Here is a 17,688-nt window from a genome sequence, read left to right on the forward strand (position 1 = left end):
CTGTATAATAGTGAGGCTGACCTCCTGTATAATAGTGATTATGCCCTCTTGTATAATAGTGAGCCTGCCCTCCTGTATAATAGTGAGTCTGCCCTCCTGTATAATAGTGAGTCTGACCTCCTGTATAATAGTGATTCTGCCCTCCTTTATAATAGTGAGTGTGCCCTCCTGTATAATAGTGAATCTGTTCTCCGCTATTATAGTGAGTCTGACCTCCTGTATAATAATGAGTCTGCCCTCCTGTATAATAGTGAGTCTGACCTCCTGTATAATAGTGAGTCTGCCCTCCTGTATAATAGTGAGGCTGACCTCCTGTATAATAGTGAGGCTGACCTCCTGTATAATAGTGAGGCTGACCTCCTGTATAATAGTGATTATGCCCTCTTGTATAATAGTGAGCCTGCCCTCCTGTTTAATAGTGAGTCTTACCTCCTGTATAATAGTGAGTATGACCTCCTGTATAATAGTGAGCCTGCCCCCCTGTATAATAGTGAGTCTGCCCTCCTGTATAATAGTGAACCTGCCCTCCTGTATTATAGTGAGTCTGCCCTCCTGTATAATAGTGAGTCTGCCCTCCTGTCTAATAGTGAGTCTGCCCTCCTGTCTAATAGTGAGTCTGCCCTCCTGTATAATAGTGAGTCTGCCCTCCTGTCTAATAGTGAGTCGGCCCTCCTGTATAATAGTGAGTCTGCCCTCCTGTATTATAGTGAGTCTGCCGTCCTGTAAATTAGTGAATCTGTTCTCCTCTATTATATTGAGTCTGCCTTCCTGTATTATAGTGAGTCTGCCCTCCTGTCTAATAGTGAGTCTGCCCTCCTGTCTAATGGTGAGTCTGACCTCCTGTCTAATAGTGAGCCTGCCCTGCTGTCTAATAGTGAGTATGCCCTCCTGTATAATAGTGAGTCTGCCTTCCTGTCTAATAGTGAGTCTGCCCTCCTGTCTAATAGTAAGTCTGCCCTCCTGTCTAATTGTGAGTCTGCCCTCCTGTCTAATAGTGAGTCTGCCCTCCTGTATAATAGTGAGTCTAATTTCCTGTCTAATAGTGAGTCTGCCCTCCTGTCTAATAGTAAGTCTGCCCTCCTGTCTAATTGTGAGTCTGCCCTCCTGTCTAATAGCGAGTCTGCCCTCCTGTATAATAGTGAGTCTAATTTCCTGTCTAATAGTTAGCCTGCCCTCCTGTTTAATAGTGAGCCTGCCCCCCTGTATAATAGTGAGTCTGCCCTCCTGTATAATAGTGAGTCTGCCCTCCTGTATAATAGTGAGTCTGCACTCCTGTCTAATAGTGAGTCTGCCCTCCTGTCTAATAGTGAGTCTGCCCTCCTGTCTAATAGTGAGTCTGCCCTCCTGTCTAATAGTGAGTCTGCCCTCCTTTATAATAGTGAGTGTGCCCTCCTGTATAATAGTGAATCTGTTCTCCGCTATTATAGTGAGTCTGACCTCCTGTATAATAATGAGTCTGCCCTCCTGTATAACAGTGAGCCTGACCTCCTGTATAATAGTGAGGCTGACCTCCTGTATAATAGTGAGGCTGACCTCCTGTATAATAGTGATTATGCCCTCTTGTATAATAGTGAGCCTGCCCTCCTGTATAATAGTGAGTCTGCCCTCCTGTATAATACTGAGTCTGACCTCCTGTATAATAGTGATTCTGCCCTCCTTTATAATAGTGAGTGTGCCCTCCTGTATAATAGTGAATCTGTTCTCCGCTATTATAGTGAGTCTGACCTCCTGTATAATAATGAGTCTGCCCTCCTGTATAATAGTGAGTCTGACCTCCTGTATAATAGTGAGTCTGCCCTCCTGTATAATAGTGAGGCTGACCTCCTGTAAAATAGTGAGGCTGACCTCCTGTATAATAGTGAGGCTGACCTCCTGTATAATAGTGATTATGCCCTCTTGTATAATAGTGAGCCTGCCCTCCTGTTTAATAGTGAGTCTTACCTCCTGTATAATAGTGAGTATGACCTCCTGTATAATAGTGAGCCTGCCCCCCTGTATAATAGTGAGTCTGCCCTCCTGTATAATAGTGAACCTGCCCTCCTGTATTATAGTGAGTCTGCCCTCCTGTATAATAGTGAGTCTGCCCTCCTGTCTAATAGTGAGTCTGCCCTCCTGTATAATAGTGAGTCTGCCCTCCTGTCTAATAGTGAGTCGGCCCTCCTGTATAATAGTGAGTCTGCCCTCCTGTATTATAGTGAGTCTGCCGTCCTGTAAATTAGTGAATCTGTTCTCCTCTATTATATTGAGTCTGCCTTCCTGTATTATAGTGAGTCTGCCCTCCTGTCTAATAGTGAGTCTGCCCTCCTGTCTAATGGTGAGTCTGACCTCCTGTCTAATAGTGAGCCTGCCCTGCTGTCTAATAGTGAGTATGCCCTCCTGTATAATAGTGAGTCTGCCTTCCTGTCTAATAGTGAGTCTGCCCTCCTGTCTAATAGTAAGTCTGCCCTCCTGTCTAATTGTGAGTCTGCCCTCCTGTCTAATAGTGAGTCTGCCCTCCTGTATAATAGTGAGTCTAATTTCCTGTCTAATAGTGAGTCTGCCCTCCTGTCTAATAGTAAGTCTGCCCTCCTGTCTAATTGTGAGTCTGCCCTCCTGTCTAATAGTGAGTCTGCCCTCCTGTATAATAGTGAGTCTAATTTCCTGTCTAATAGTTAGCCTGCCCTCCTGTTTAATAGTGAGCCTGCCCCCCTGTATAATAGTGAGTCTGCCCTCCTGTATAATAGTGAGTCTGCCCTCCTGTATAATAGTGAGTCTGCACTCCTGTCTAATAGTGAGTCTGCCCTCCTGTCTAATAGTGAGTCTGCCCTCCTGTCTAATAGTGAGTCTGCCCTCCTGTCTAATAGTGAGTCTGCCCTCCTTTATAATAGTGAGTGTGCCCTCCTGTATAATAGTGAATCTGTTCTCCGCTATTATAGTGAGTCTGACCTCCTGTATAATAATGAGTCTGCCCTCCTGTATAACAGTGAGCCTGACCTCCTGTATGATAGTGAGGCTGACCTCCTGTATAATAGTGAGGCTGACCTCCTGTATAATAGTGATTATGCCCTCTTGTATAATAGTGAGCCTGCCCTCCTGTATAATAGTGAGTCTGCCCTCCTGTATAATACTGAGTCTGACCTCCTGTATAATAGTGATTCTGCCCTCCTTTATAATAGTGAGTGTGCCCTCCTGTATAATAGTGAATCTGTTCTCCGCTATTATAGTGAGTCTGACCTCCTGTATAATAATGAGTCTGCCCTCCTGTATAATAGTGAGTCTGACCTCCTGTATAATAGTGAGTCTGCCCTCCTGTATAATAGTGAGGCTGACCTCCTGTATAATAGTGAGGCTGACCTCCTGTATAATAGTGAGGCTGACCTCCTGTATAATAGTGAGCCTGCCCTCTTGTATAATAGTGAGCCTGCCCTCCTGTTTAATAGTGAGTCTTACCTCCTGTATAATAGTGAGTATGACCTCCTGTATAATAGTGAGCCTGCCCCCCTGTATAATAGTGAGTCTGGCCTCCTGTTTAATAGTGAACCTGCCCTCCTGTATTATAGTGAGTCTGCCCTCCTGTATAATAGTGAGTCTGCCCTCCTGTCTAATAGAGAGTCTGCCCTCCTGTATAATAGTGAGTCTGCCCTCCTGTCTAATAGTGAGTCGGCCCTCCTGTATAATAGTGAGTCTGCCCTCCTGTATTATAGTGAGTCTGCCGTCCTGTAAATTAGTGAATCTGTTCTCCTCTATTATATTGAGTCTGCCTTCCTGTATTATAGTGAGTCTGCCCTCCTGTCTAATAGTGAGTCTGCCCTCCTGTCTAATGGTGAGTCTGACCTCCTGTCTAATAGTGAGCCTGCCCTGCTGTCTAATAGTGAGTATGCCCTCCTGTATAATAGTGAGTCTGCCTTCCTGTCTAATAGTGAGTCTGCCCTCCTGTCTAATAGTAAGTCTGCCCTCCTGTCTAATTGTGAGTCTGCCCTCCTGTCTAATAGTGAGTCTGCCCTCCTGTATAATAGTGAGTCTAATTTCCTGTCTAATAGTGAGTCTGCCCTCCTGTCTAATAGTAAGTCTGCCCTCCTGTCTAATTGTGAGTCTGCCCTCCTGTCTAATAGTGAGTCTGCCCTCCTGTATAATAGTGAGTCTAATTTCCTGTCTAATAGTTAGCATGCCCTCCTGTTTAATAGTGAGCCTGCCCCCCTGTATAATAGTGAGTCTGCCCTCCTGTATAATAGTGAGTCTGCCCTCCTGTATAATAGTGAGTCTGCACTCCTGTCTAATAGTGAGTCTGCCCTCCTGTCTAATAGTGAGTCTGCCCTCCTGTCTAATTGTGAGTCTGCCCTCCTGTCTAATAGTGAGTCTGCCCTCCTGTATAATAGTGAGTCTAATTTCCTGTCTAATAGTGAGTCTGCCCTCCTGTCTAATAGTAAGTCTGCCCTCCTGTCTAATTGTGAGTCTGCCCTCCTGTCTAATAGTGAGTCTGCCCTCCTGTATAATAGTGAGTCTAATTTCCTGTCTAATAGTTAGCCTGCCCTCCTGTTTAATAGTGAGCCTGCCCCCCTGTATAATAGTGAGTCTGCCCTCCTGTATAATAGTGAGTCTGCCCTCCTGTATAATAGTGAGTCTGCACTCCTGTCTAATAGTGAGTCTGCCCTCCTGTCTAATAGTGAGTCTGCCCTCCTGTCTAATAGTGAGTCTGCCCTCCTGTCTAATAGTGAGTCTGCCCTCCTTTATAATAGTGAGTGTGCCCTCCTGTATAATAGTGAATCTGTTCTCCGCTATTATAGTGAGTCTGACCTCCTGTATAATAATGAGTCTGCCCTCCTGTATAACAGTGAGCCTGACCTCCTGTATGATAGTGAGGCTGACCTCCTGTATAATAGTGAGGCTGACCTCCTGTATAATAGTGATTATGCCCTCTTGTATAATAGTGAGCCTGCCCTCCTGTATAATAGTGAGTCTGCCCTCCTGTATAATACTGAGTCTGACCTCCTGTATAATAGTGATTCTGCCCTCCTTTATAATAGTGAGTGTGCCCTCCTGTATAATAGTGAATCTGTTCTCCGCTATTATAGTGAGTCTGACCTCCTGTATAATAATGAGTCTGCCCTCCTGTATAATAGTGAGTCTGACCTCCTGTATAATAGTGAGTCTGCCCTCCTGTATAATAGTGAGGCTGACCTCCTGTATAATAGTGAGGCTGACCTCCTGTATAATAGTGAGGCTGACCTCCTGTATAATAGTGATTATGCCCTCTTGTATAATAGTGAGCCTGCCCTCCTGTTTAATAGTGAGTCTTACCTCCTGTATAATAGTGAGTATGACCTCCTGTATAATAGTGAGCCTGCCCCCCTGTATAATAGTGAGTCTGGCCTCCTGTTTAATAGTGAACCTGCCCTCCTGTATTATAGTGAGTCTGCCCTCCTGTATAATAGTGAGTCTGCCCTCCTGTCTAATAGAGAGTCTGCCCTCCTGTATAATAGTGAGTCTGCCCTCCTGTCTAATAGTGAGTCGGCCCTCCTGTATAATAGTGAGTCTGCCCTCCTGTATTATAGTGAGTCTGCCGTCCTGTAAATTAGTGAATCTGTTCTCCTCTATTATATTGAGTCTGCCTTCCTGTATTATAGTGAGTCTGCCCTCCTGTCTAATAGTGAGTCTGCCCTCCTGTCTAATGGTGAGTCTGACCTCCTGTCTAATAGTGAGCCTGCCCTGCTGTCTAATAGTGAGTATGCCCTCCTGTATAATAGTGAGTCTGCCTTCCTGTCTAATAGTGAGTCTGCCCTCCTGTCTAATAGTAAGTCTGCCCTCCTGTCTAATTGTGAGTCTGCCCTCCTGTCTAATAGTGAGTCTGCCCTCCTGTATAATAGTGAGTCTAATTTCCTGTCTAATAGTGAGTCTGCCCTCCTGTCTAATAGTAAGTCTGCCCTCCTGTCTAATTGTGAGTCTGCCCTCCTGTCTAATAGTGAGTCTGCCCTCCTGTATAATAGTGAGTCTAATTTCCTGTCTAATAGTTAGCCTGCCCTCCTGTTTAATAGTGAGCCTGCCCCCCTGTATAATAGTGAGTCTGCCCTCCTGTATAATAGTGAGTCTGCCCTCCTGTATAATAGTGAGTCTGCACTCCTGTCTAATAGTGAGTCTGCCCTCCTGTCTAATAGTGAGTCTGCCCTCCTGTCTAATAGTGAGTCTGCCCTCCTGTCTAATAGTGAGTCTGCCCTCCTTTATAATAGTGAGTGTGCCCTCCTGTATAATAGTGAATCTGTTCTCCGCTATTATAGTGAGTCTGACCTCCTGTATAATAATGAGTCTGCCCTCCTGTATAACAGTGAGCCTGACCTCCTGTATGATAGTGAGGCTGACCTCCTGTATAATAGTGAGGCTGACCTCCTGTATAATAGTGATTATGCCCTCTTGTATAATAGTGAGCCTGCCCTCCTGTATAATAGTGAGTCTGCCCTCCTGTATAATACTGAGTCTGACCTCCTGTATAATAGTGATTCTGCCCTCCTTTATAATAGTGAGTGTGCCCTCCTGTATAATAGTGAATCTGTTCTCCGCTATTATAGTGAGTCTGACCTCCTGTATAATAATGAGTCTGCCCTCCTGTATAACAGTGAGCCTGACCTCCTGTATGATAGTGAGGCTGACCTCCTGTATAATAGTGAGGCTGACCTCCTGTATAATAGTGATTATGCCCTCTTGTATAATAGTGAGCCTGCCCTCCTGTATAATAGTGAGTCTGCCCTCCTGTATAATACTGAGTCTGACCTCCTGTATAATAGTGATTCTGCCCTCCTTTATAATAGTGAGTGTGCCCTCCTGTATAATAGTGAATCTGTTCTCCGCTATTATAGTGAGTCTGACCTCCTGTATAATAATGAGTCTGCCCTCCTGTATAATAGTGAGTCTGACCTCCTGTATAATAGTGAGTCTGCCCTCCTGTATAATAGTGAGGCTGACCTCCTGTATAATAGTGAGGCTGACCTCCTGTATAATAGTGAGGCTGACCTCCTGTATAATAGTGATTATGCCCTCTTGTATAATAGTGAGCCTGCCCTCCTGTTTAATAGTGAGTCTTACCTCCTGTATAATAGTGAGTATGACCTCCTGTATAATAGTGAGCCTGCCCCCCTGTATAATAGTGAGTCTGGCCTCCTGTTTAATAGTGAACCTGCCCTCCTGTATTATAGTGAGTCTGCCCTCCTGTATAATAGTGAGTCTGCCCTCCTGTCTAATAGAGAGTCTGCCCTCCTGTATAATAGTGAGTCTGCCCTCCTGTCTAATAGTGAGTCGGCCCTCCTGTATAATAGTGAGTCTGCCCTCCTGTATTATAGTGAGTCTGCCGTCCTGTAAATTAGTGAATCTGTTCTCCTCTATTATATTGAGTCTGCCTTCCTGTATTATAGTGAGTCTGCCCTCCTGTCTAATAGTGAGTCTGCCCTCCTGTCTAATGGTGAGTCTGACCTCCTGTCTAATAGTGAGCCTGCCCTGCTGTCTAATAGTGAGTATGCCCTCCTGTATAATAGTGAGTCTGCCTTCCTGTCTAATAGTGAGTCTGCCCTCCTGTCTAATAGTAAGTCTGCCCTCCTGTCTAATTGTGAGTCTGCCCTCCTGTCTAATAGTGAGTCTGCCCTCCTGTATAATAGTGAGTCTAATTTCCTGTCTAATAGTGAGTCTGCCCTCCTGTCTAATAGTAAGTCTGCCCTCCTGTCTAATTGTGAGTCTGCCCTCCTGTCTAATAGTGAGTCTGCCCTCCTGTATAATAGTGAGTCTAATTTCCTGTCTAATAGTTAGCCTGCCCTCCTGTTTAATAGTGAGCCTGCCCCCCTGTATAATAGTGAGTCTGCCCTCCTGTATAATAGTGAGTCTGCCCTCCTGTATAATAGTGAGTCTGCACTCCTGTCTAATAGTGAGTCTGCCCTCCTGTCTAATAGTGAGTCTGCCCTCCTGTCTAATAGTGAGTCTGCCCTCCTGTCTAATAGTGAGTCTGCCCTCCTTTATAATAGTGAGTGTGCCCTCCTGTATAATAGTGAATCTGTTCTCCGCTATTATAGTGAGTCTGACCTCCTGTATAATAATGAGTCTGCCCTCCTGTATAACAGTGAGCCTGACCTCCTGTATGATAGTGAGGCTGACCTCCTGTATAATAGTGAGGCTGACCTCCTGTATAATAGTGATTATGCCCTCTTGTATAATAGTGAGCCTGCCCTCCTGTATAATAGTGAGTCTGCCCTCCTGTATAATACTGAGTCTGACCTCCTGTATAATAGTGATTCTGCCCTCCTTTATAATAGTGAGTGTGCCCTCCTGTATAATAGTGAATCTGTTCTCCGCTATTATAGTGAGTCTGACCTCCTGTATAATAATGAGTCTGCCCTCCTGTATAATAGTGAGTCTGACCTCCTGTATAATAGTGAGTCTGCCCTCCTGTATAATAGTGAGGCTGACCTCCTGTATAATAGTGAGGCTGACCTCCTGTATAATAGTGAGGCTGACCTCCTGTATAATAGTGATTATGCCCTCTTGTATAATAGTGAGCCTGCCCTCCTGTTTAATAGTGAGTCTTACCTCCTGTATAATAGTGAGTATGACCTCCTGTATAATAGTGAGCCTGCCCCCCTGTATAATAGTGAGTCTGGCCTCCTGTTTAATAGTGAACCTGCCCTCCTGTATTATAGTGAGTCTGCCCTCCTGTATAATAGTGAGTCTGCCCTCCTGTCTAATAGAGAGTCTGCCCTCCTGTATAATAGTGAGTCTGCCCTCCTGTCTAATAGTGAGTCGGCCCTCCTGTATAATAGTGAGTCTGCCCTCCTGTATTATAGTGAGTCTGCCGTCCTGTAAATTAGTGAATCTGTTCTCCTCTATTATATTGAGTCTGCCTTCCTGTATTATAGTGAGTCTGCCCTCCTGTCTAATAGTGAGTCTGCCCTCCTGTCTAATGGTGAGTCTGACCTCCTGTCTAATAGTGAGCCTGCCCTGCTGTCTAATAGTGAGTATGCCCTCCTGTATAATAGTGAGTCTGCCTTCCTGTCTAATAGTGAGTCTGCCCTCCTGTCTAATAGTAAGTCTGCCCTCCTGTCTAATTGTGAGTCTGCCCTCCTGTCTAATAGTGAGTCTGCCCTCCTGTATAATAGTGAGTCTAATTTCCTGTCTAATAGTGAGTCTGCCCTCCTGTCTAATAGTAAGTCTGCCCTCCTGTCTAATTGTGAGTCTGCCCTCCTGTCTAATAGTGAGTCTGCCCTCCTGTATAATAGTGAGTCTAATTTCCTGTCTAATAGTTAGCATGCCCTCCTGTTTAATAGTGAGCCTGCCCCCCTGTATAATAGTGAGTCTGCCCTCCTGTATAATAGTGAGTCTGCCCTCCTGTATAATAGTGAGTCTGCACTCCTGTCTAATAGTGAGTCTGCCCTCCTGTCTAATAGTGAGTCTGCCCTCCTGTCTAATAGTGAGTCTGCCCTCCTGTCTAATAGTGAGTCTGCCCTCCTTTATAATAGTGAGTGTGCCCTCCTGTATAATAGTGAATCTGTTCTCCGCTATTATAGTGAGTCTGACCTCCTGTATAATAATGAGTCTGCCCTCCTGTATAACAGTGAGCCTGACCTCCTGTATAATAGTGAGGCTGACCTCCTGTATAATAGTGAGGCTGACCTCCTGTATAATAGTGATTATGCCCTCTTGTATAATAGTGAGCCTGCCCTCCTGTATAATAGTGAGTCTGCCCTCCTGTATAATACTGAGTCTGACCTCCTGTATAATAGTGATTCTGCCCTCCTTTATAATAGTGAGTGTGCCCTCCTGTATAATAGTGAATCTGTTCTCCGCTATTATAGTGAGTCTGACCTCCTGTATAATAATGAGTCTGCCCTCCTGTATAATAGTGAGTCTGACCTCCTGTATAATAGTGAGTCTGCCCTCCTGTATAATAGTGAGGCTGACCTCCTGTATAATAGTGAGGCTGACCTCCTGTATAATAGTGAGGCTGACCTCCTGTATAATAGTGATTATGCCCTCTTGTATAATAGTGAGCCTGCCCTCCTGTTTAATAGTGAGTCTTACCTCCTGTATAATAGTGAGTATGACCTCCTGTATAATAGTGAGCCTGCCCCCCTGTATAATAGTGAGTCTGCCCTCCTGTTTAATAGTGAACCTGCCCTCCTGTATTATAGTGAGTCTGCCCTCCTGTATAATAGTGAGTCTGCCCTCCTGTCTAATAGTGAGTCGGCCCTCCTGTATAATAGTGAGTCTGCCCTCCTGTATTATAGTGAGTCTGCCGTCCTGTAAATTAGTGAATCTGTTCTCCTCTATTATATTGAGTCTGCCTTCCTGTATTATAGTGAGTCTGCCCTCCTGTCTAATAGTGAGTCTGCCCTCCTGTCTAATGGTGAGTCTGACCTCCTGTCTAATAGTGAGCCTGCCCTGCTGTCTAATAGTGAGTATGCCCTCCTGTATAATAGTGAGTCTGCCTTCCTGTCTAATAGTGAGTCTGCCCTCCTGTCTAATAGTAAGTCTGCCCTCCTGTCTAATTGTGAGTCTGCCCTCCTGTCTAATAGTGAGTCTGCCCTCCTGTATAATAGTGAGTCTAATTTCCTGTCTAATAGTGAGTCTGCCCTCCTGTCTAATAGTAAGTCTGCCCTCCTGTCTAATTGTGAGTCTGCCCTCCTGTCTAATAGTGAGTCTGCCCTCCTGTATAATAGTGAGTCTAATTTCCTGTCTAATAGTTAGCCTGCCCTCCTGTTTAATAGTGAGCCTGCCCCCCTGTATAATAGTGAGTCTGCCCTCCTGTATAATAGTGAGTCTGCCCTCCTGTATAATAGTGAGTCTGCACTCCTGTCTAATAGTGAGTCTGCCCTCCTGTCTAATAGTGAGTCTGCCCTCCTGTCTAATAGTGAGTCTGCCCTCCTGTCTAATAGTGAGTCTGCCCTCCTTTATAATAGTGAGTGTGCCCTCCTGTATAATAGTGAATCTGTTCTCCGCTATTATAGTGTGTCTGACCTCCTGTATAATAATGAGTCTGCCCTCCTGTATAACAGTGAGCCTGACCTCCTGTATAATAGTGAGGCTGACCTCCTGTATAATAGTGAGGCTGACCTCCTGTATAATAGTGATTATGCCCTCTTGTATAATAGTGAGCCTGCCCTCCTGTATAATAGTGAGTCTGCCCTCCTGTATAATACTGAGTCTGACCTCCTGTATAATAGTGATTCTGCCCTCCTTTATAATAGTGAGTGTGCCCTCCTGTATAATAGTGAATCTGTTCTCCGCTATTATAGTGAGTCTGACCTCCTGTATAATAATGAGTCTGCCCTCCTGTATAACAGTGAGCCTGACCTCCTGTATAATAGTGAGGCTGACCTCCTGTATAATAGTGAGGCTGACCTCCTGTATAATAGTGATTATGCCCTCTTGTATAATAGTGAGCCTGCCCTCCTGTCTAATAGTGAGTCTGCCCTCCTGTCTAATGGTGAGTCTGACCTCCTGTATAATAGTGAGTCTGCCCTCCTTTATAATAGTGAGTGTGCCCTCCTGTATAATAGTGAATCTGTTCTCCGCTATTATAGTGAGTCTGACCTCCTGTATAATAATGAGTCTGCCCTCCTGTATAACAGTGAGCCTGACCTCCTGTATAATAGTGAGGCTGACCTCCTGTATAATAGTGAGGCTGACCTCCTGTATAATAGTGATTATGCCCTCTTGTATAATAGTGAGCCTGCCCTCCTGTATAATAGTGAGTCTGCCCTCCTGTATAATAGTGAGTCTGACCTCCTGTATAATAGTGAGGCTGACCTCCTGTATAATAGTGAGGCTGACCTCCTGTATAATAGTGATTATGCCCTCTTGTATAATAGTGAGCCTGCCCTCCTGTTTAATAGTGAGTCTTACCTCCTGTATAATAGTGAGTATGACCTCCTGTATAATAGTGAGCCTGCCCTCCTGTTTAATAGTGAGCCTGCCCCCCTGTATAATAGTGAGTCTGCCCTCCTGTATAATAGTGAGTCTACCCTCCTGTATAATAGTGAGTCTGCACTCCTGTCTAATAGTGAGTCTGCCCTCCTGTCTAATAGTGAGTCTGCCCTCCTTTATATTAGTGAGTGTGCCCTCCTGTATAATAGTGAATCTGTTCTCCGCTATTATAGTGAGTCTGACCTCCTGTCTAATTGTGAGTCTGCCCTCCTGTCTAATAGTGAGTGTGCCCTCCTGTATAATAGTGAGTCTAATTTCCTGTCTAATAGTTAGCCTGCCCTCCTGTTTAATAGTGAGCCTGCCCCCCTGTATAATAGTGAGTCTGCCCTCCTGTATAATAGTGAGTCTGCCCTCCTGTATAATAGTGAGTCTGCACTCCTGTATAATAGTGATGATGCCCTCTTGTATAATAGTTAGACTGCCCTCCTGTTTAATAGTGAGTCTGACCTCCTGTATAATAATGAGTCTGCCCTCCTGTATAACAGTGAGCCTGCCCCCCTGTATAATAGTGAGTCTGCACTCCTGTCTAATAGTGAGTCTGCCCTCCTGTCTAATAGTGAGTCTGCCCTCCTGTCTAATATTGAGTCTGCCCTCCTTTATAATAGTGAGTGTGCCCTCCTGAATAATAGTGAATCTGTTCTCCGCTATTATAGTGAGTGTGCCTTCCTGTCTAATAGTGAGTCTGCCCTCCTGTATAATAGTGAGTCTGCCCTCCTGTCTAATAGTGAGTCTGCCCTCCTGTATAATAGTGAGGCTGACCTCCTGTATAATAGTGAGTCTGCCCTCTTGTATAATAGTTAGCCTGCCCTCCTGTTTAATAGTGAGCCTGCCCCCCTGTATAATAGTGAGTCTGCCCTCCTGTATAATAGTGAGTCTGCCCTCCTGTATAATAGTGAGGCTGACCTCCTGTATAATAGTGAGGCTGACCTCCTGTATAATAGTGATGATGCCCTCTTGTATAATAGTTAGACTGCCCTCCTGTTTAATAGTGAGTCTGACCTCCTGTATAATAATGAGTCTGCCCTCCTGTATAACAGTGAGCCTGCCCCCCTGTATAATAGTGAGTCTGCCCTCCTGTATAATAGTGAACCTGCCGTCCTGTATTATAGTGAGTCTGCCCTCCCGTATAATAGTGAGCCTGCCCTCCTGTATAATAGTGAGTCTGCCCTCCTGTATAATAGTGAGTCTGACCTCCTGTATAATAGTGAGTCTGCCCTCCTGTATAATAGTGAGGCTGACCTCCTGTATAATAGTGAGACTGACCTCCTGTATAATAGTGAGGCTAACCTCCTGTATAATAGTGATTATGCCCTCTTGTATAATAGTGAGCCTGCCCTCCTGTTTAATAGTGAGTCTTACCTCCTGTATAATAGTGACTATGACCTCCTGTATAATAGTGAGCCTGCCCCCCTGTATAATAGTGAGTCTGCCCTCCTGTATAATAGTGAACCTGCCCTCCTGTATTATAGTGAGTCTGCCCTCCTGTATAATAGTGAGTCTGCCCTCCTGTCTAATAGTGAGTCTGCCCTCCTGTCTAATAGTGAGTCTGCCCTCCTGTATAATAGTGAGTCTGCCCTCCTGTCTAATAGTGAGTCGGCCCTCCTGTATAATAGTGAGTCTGCCCTCCTGTATTATAGTGAGTCTGCCGTCCTGTAAATTAGTGAATCTGTTCTCCTCTATTATATTGAGTCTGCCTTCCTGTATTATAGTGAGTCTGCCCTCCTGTCTAATAGTGAGTCTGCCCTCCTGTATAATAGTGAGTCTGCACTCCTGTCTAATAGTGAGTCCGCCCTCCTGTCTAATAGTGAGTCTGCCCTCCTGTCTAATAGTGAGTCTGCCCTCCTTTATATTAGTGAGTGTGCCCTCCTGTATAATAGTGAATCTGTTCTCCGCTATTATAGTGAGTCTGACCTCCTGTCTAATTGTGAGTCTGCCCTCCTGTCTAATAGTGAGTCTGCCCTCCTGTATAATAGTGAGTCTAATTTCCTGTCTAATAGTTAGCCTGCCCTCCTGTTTAATAGTGAGCCTGCCCCCCTGTATAATAGTGAGTCTGCCCTCCTGTATAATAGTGAGTCTGCCCTCCTGTCTAATAGTGAGTCTGCCCTCCTGTCTAATAATAAGTCTGCCCTCCTGTCTAATTGTGAGTCTGCCCTCCTGTCTAATAGTGAGTCTGCCCTCCTGTATAATAGTGAGTCTGCCTTCCTGTCTAATAGTGAGTCTGCCCTCCTGTCTAATAGTAAGTCTGCCCTCCTGTCTAATTGTGAGTCTGCCCTCCTGTCTAATAGTGAGTCTGCCCTCCTGTATAATAGTGAGTCTAATTTCCTGTATAATAGTGAGTCTAATTTCCTGTCTAATAGTTAGCCTGCCCTCCTGTTTAATAGTGAGCCTGCCCCCCTGTATAATAGTGAGTCTGCCCTCCTGTATAATAGTGAGTCTACCCTCCTGTATAATAGTGAGTCTGCACTCCTGTCTAATAGTGAGTCCGCCCTCCTGTCTAATAGTGAGTCTGCCCTCCTGTCTAATAGTGAGTCTGCCCTCCTTTATATTAGTGAGTGTGCCCTCCTGTATAATAGTGAATCTGTTCTCCGCTATTATAGTGAGTCTGACCTCCTGTCTAATTGTGAGTCTGCCCTCCTGTCTAATAGTGAGTCTGCCCTCCTGTATAATAGTGAGTCTAATTTCCTGTCTAATAGTTAGCCTGCCCTCCTGTTTAATAGTGAGCCTGCCCCCCTGTATAATAGTGAGTCTGCCCTCCTGTATAATAGTGAGTCTGCCCTCCTGTATAATAGTGAGTCTGCACTCCTGTATAATAGTGATGATGCCCTCTTGTATAATAGTTAGACTGCCCTCCTGTTTAATAGTGAGTCTGACCTCCTGTATAATAATGAGTCTGCCCTCCTGTATAACAGTGAGCCTGCCCCCCTGTATAATAGTGAGTCTGCACTCCTGTCTAATAGTGAGTCTGCCCTCCTGTCTAATAGTGAGTCTGCCCTCCTGTCTAATAGTGAGTCTGCCCTCCTTTATAATAGTGAGTGTGCCCTCCTGAATAATAGTGAATCTGTTCTCCGCTATTATAGTGAGTGTGCCTTCCTGTCTAATAGTGAGTCTGCCCTCCTGTATAATAGTGAGTCTTCCCTCCTGTCTAATAGTGAGTCTGCCCTCCTGTATAATAGTGAGGCTGACCTCCTGTATAATAGTGAGTCTGCCCTCTTGTATAATAGTTAGCCTGCCCTCCTGTTTAATAGTGAGCCTGCCCCCCTGTATAATAGTGAGTCTGCCCTCCTGTATAATAGTGAGTCTGCCCTCCTGTATAATAGTGAGGCTGACCTCCTGTATAATAGTGAGGCTGACCTCCTGTATAATAGTGATGATGCCCTCTTGTATAATAGTTAGACTGCCCTCCTGTTTAATAGTGAGTCTGACCTCCTGTATAATAATGAGTCTGCCCTCCTGTATAACAGTGAGCCTGCCCCCCTGTATAATAGTGAGTCTGCCCTCCTGTATAATAGTGAACCTGCCGTCCTGTATTATAGTGAGTCTGCCCTCCCGTATAATAGTGAGCCTGCCCTCCTGTATAATAGTGAGTCTGCCCTCCTGTATAATAGTGAGTCTGACCTCCTGTATAATAGTGAGTCTGCCCTCCTGTATAACAGTGAGGCTGACCTCCTGTATAATAGTGAGGCTGACCTCCTGTATAATAGTGAGGCTGACCTCCTGTATAATAGTGATTATGCCCTCTTGTATAATAGTGAGCCTGCCCTCCTGTTTAATAGTGAGTCTTACCTCCTGTATAATAGTGAGTATGACCTCCTGTATAATAGTGAGCCTGCCCCCCTGTATAATAGTGAGTCTGCCCTCCTGTATAATAGTGAACCTGCCCTCCTGTATTATAGTGAGTCTGCCCTCCTGTATAATAGTGAGTCTGCCCTCCTGTCTAATAGTGAGTCTGCCCTCCTGTCTAATAGTGAGTCTGCCCTCCTGTATAATAGTGAGTCTGCCCTCCTGTCTAATAGTGAGTCGGCCCTCCTGTATAATAGTGAGTCTGCCCTCCTGTATTATAGTGAGTCTGCCGTCCTGTAAATTAGTGAATCTGTTCTCCTCTATTATATTGAGTCTGCCTTCCTGTATTATAGTGAGTCTGCCCTCCTGTCTAATAGTGAGTCTGCCCTCCAGTCTAATGGTGAGTCTGACCTCCTGTCTAATAGTGAGCCTGCCCTGCTGTCTAATAGTGAGTATGCCCTCCTGTATAATAGTGAGTCTGCCTTCCTGTCTAATAGTGAGTCTGCCCTCCTGTCTAATAGTAAGTCTGCCCTCCTGTCTAATTGTGAGTCTGCCCTCCTGTCTAATAGTGAGTCTGCCCTCCTGTATAATAGTGAGTCTAATTTCCTGTCTAATAGTGAGTCTGCCCTCCTGTCTAATAGTAAGTCTGCCCTCCTGTCTAATTGTGAGTCTGCCCTCCTGTCTAATAGTGAGTCTGCCCTCCTGTATAATAGTGAGTCTAATTTCCTGTCTAATAGTTAGCCTGCCCTCCTGTTTAATAGTGAGCCTGCCCCCCTGTATAATAGTGAGTCTGCCCTCCTGTATAATAGTGAGTCTGCCCTCCTGTATAATAGTGAGTCTGCACTCCTGTCTAATAGTGAATCTGCCCTCCTGTCTAATAGTGAGTCTGCCCTCCTGTCTAATAGTGAGTCTGCCCTCCTTTATAATAGTGAGTGTGCCCTCCTGTATAATAGTGAATCTGTTCTCCGCTATTATAGTGAGTGTGCCTTCCTGTCTAATAGTGAGTCTGCCCTCCTGTATAATAGTGAGTCTGCCCTCCTGTCTAATAGTGAGTCTGCCCTCCTGTATAATAGTGAGGCTGACCTCCTGTATAATAGTGAGTCTGCCCTCTTGTATAATAGTTAGCCTGCCCTCCTGTTTAATAGTGAGCCTGCCCCCCTGTATAATAGTGAGTCTGCCCTCCTGTATAATAGTGAGTCTGCCCTCCTGTATAATAGTGAGGCTGACCTCCTGTATAATAGTGAGGCTGACCTCCTGTATAATAGTGATGATGCCCTCTTGTATAATAGTTAGACTGCCCTCCTGTTTAATAGTGAGTCTGACCTCCTGTATAATAATGAGCCTGCCCTCCTGTATAACAGTGAGCCTGCCCCCCTGTATAATAGTGAGTCTGCCCTCCTGTATAATAGTGAACCTGCCGTCCTGTATTATAGTGAGTCTGCCCTCCCGTATAATAGTGAGGCTGACCTCCTGTCTAATAGTGAGTCTGCCCTCTTGTCTAATAGTGAGTCTGCCCTCCTGTCTAATAGTGAGTCTGCCCTCCTGTATAACAGTGAGTCTGCCCTCCTGCATTATAGTGAGTCTACCGTCCTGTATATTAGTGAATATGTTCTCCTCTACTATAGTGAGTCTGCCTTCCTCTATAATAGTGAGTCTGCCCTCCTGTCTAATAGTAAGTCTGCCCTCCTGTCTAATTGTGAGTCTGCCCTCCTGTCTAATAGTGAGTCTGCCTTCCTGTATAATAGTGAGTCTGCCTTCCTGTCTAATATTCAGTTTGCCCTCCTGTCAAATAGTAAGTCTGCCCTCCTGTCTAATTGTGAGTCTGCCCTCCTGTCTAATAGTGAGTCTGCCCTCCTGTCTAATAGTGAGTCTGCCCTCCTTTATAATAGTGAGTGTGCCCTCCTGTATAATAGTGAATCTGTTCTCCGCTATTATAGTGAGTCTGACCTCCTGTATAATAATGAGTCTGCCCTC

The 17,688-nt window shown here is 45.1% G+C and overlaps 1 protein-coding gene across 1 annotated transcript in view; it reads left to right on the forward strand.

Annotated features, from left to right (window-relative positions):
- LOC124462527 (histone H2B-like) overlaps positions 1-17,688 on the forward strand; it is a 65,749-nt gene that overhangs the window by 32,388 nt on the left and 15,673 nt on the right. The window lies entirely within an intron of this gene.

Source organism: Hypomesus transpacificus, unplaced genomic scaffold (genome assembly GCF_021917145.1).
Source record: "Hypomesus transpacificus isolate Combined female unplaced genomic scaffold, fHypTra1 scaffold_223, whole genome shotgun sequence".
Lineage (NCBI taxonomy): Eukaryota > Metazoa > Chordata > Actinopteri > Osmeriformes > Osmeridae > Hypomesus > Hypomesus transpacificus.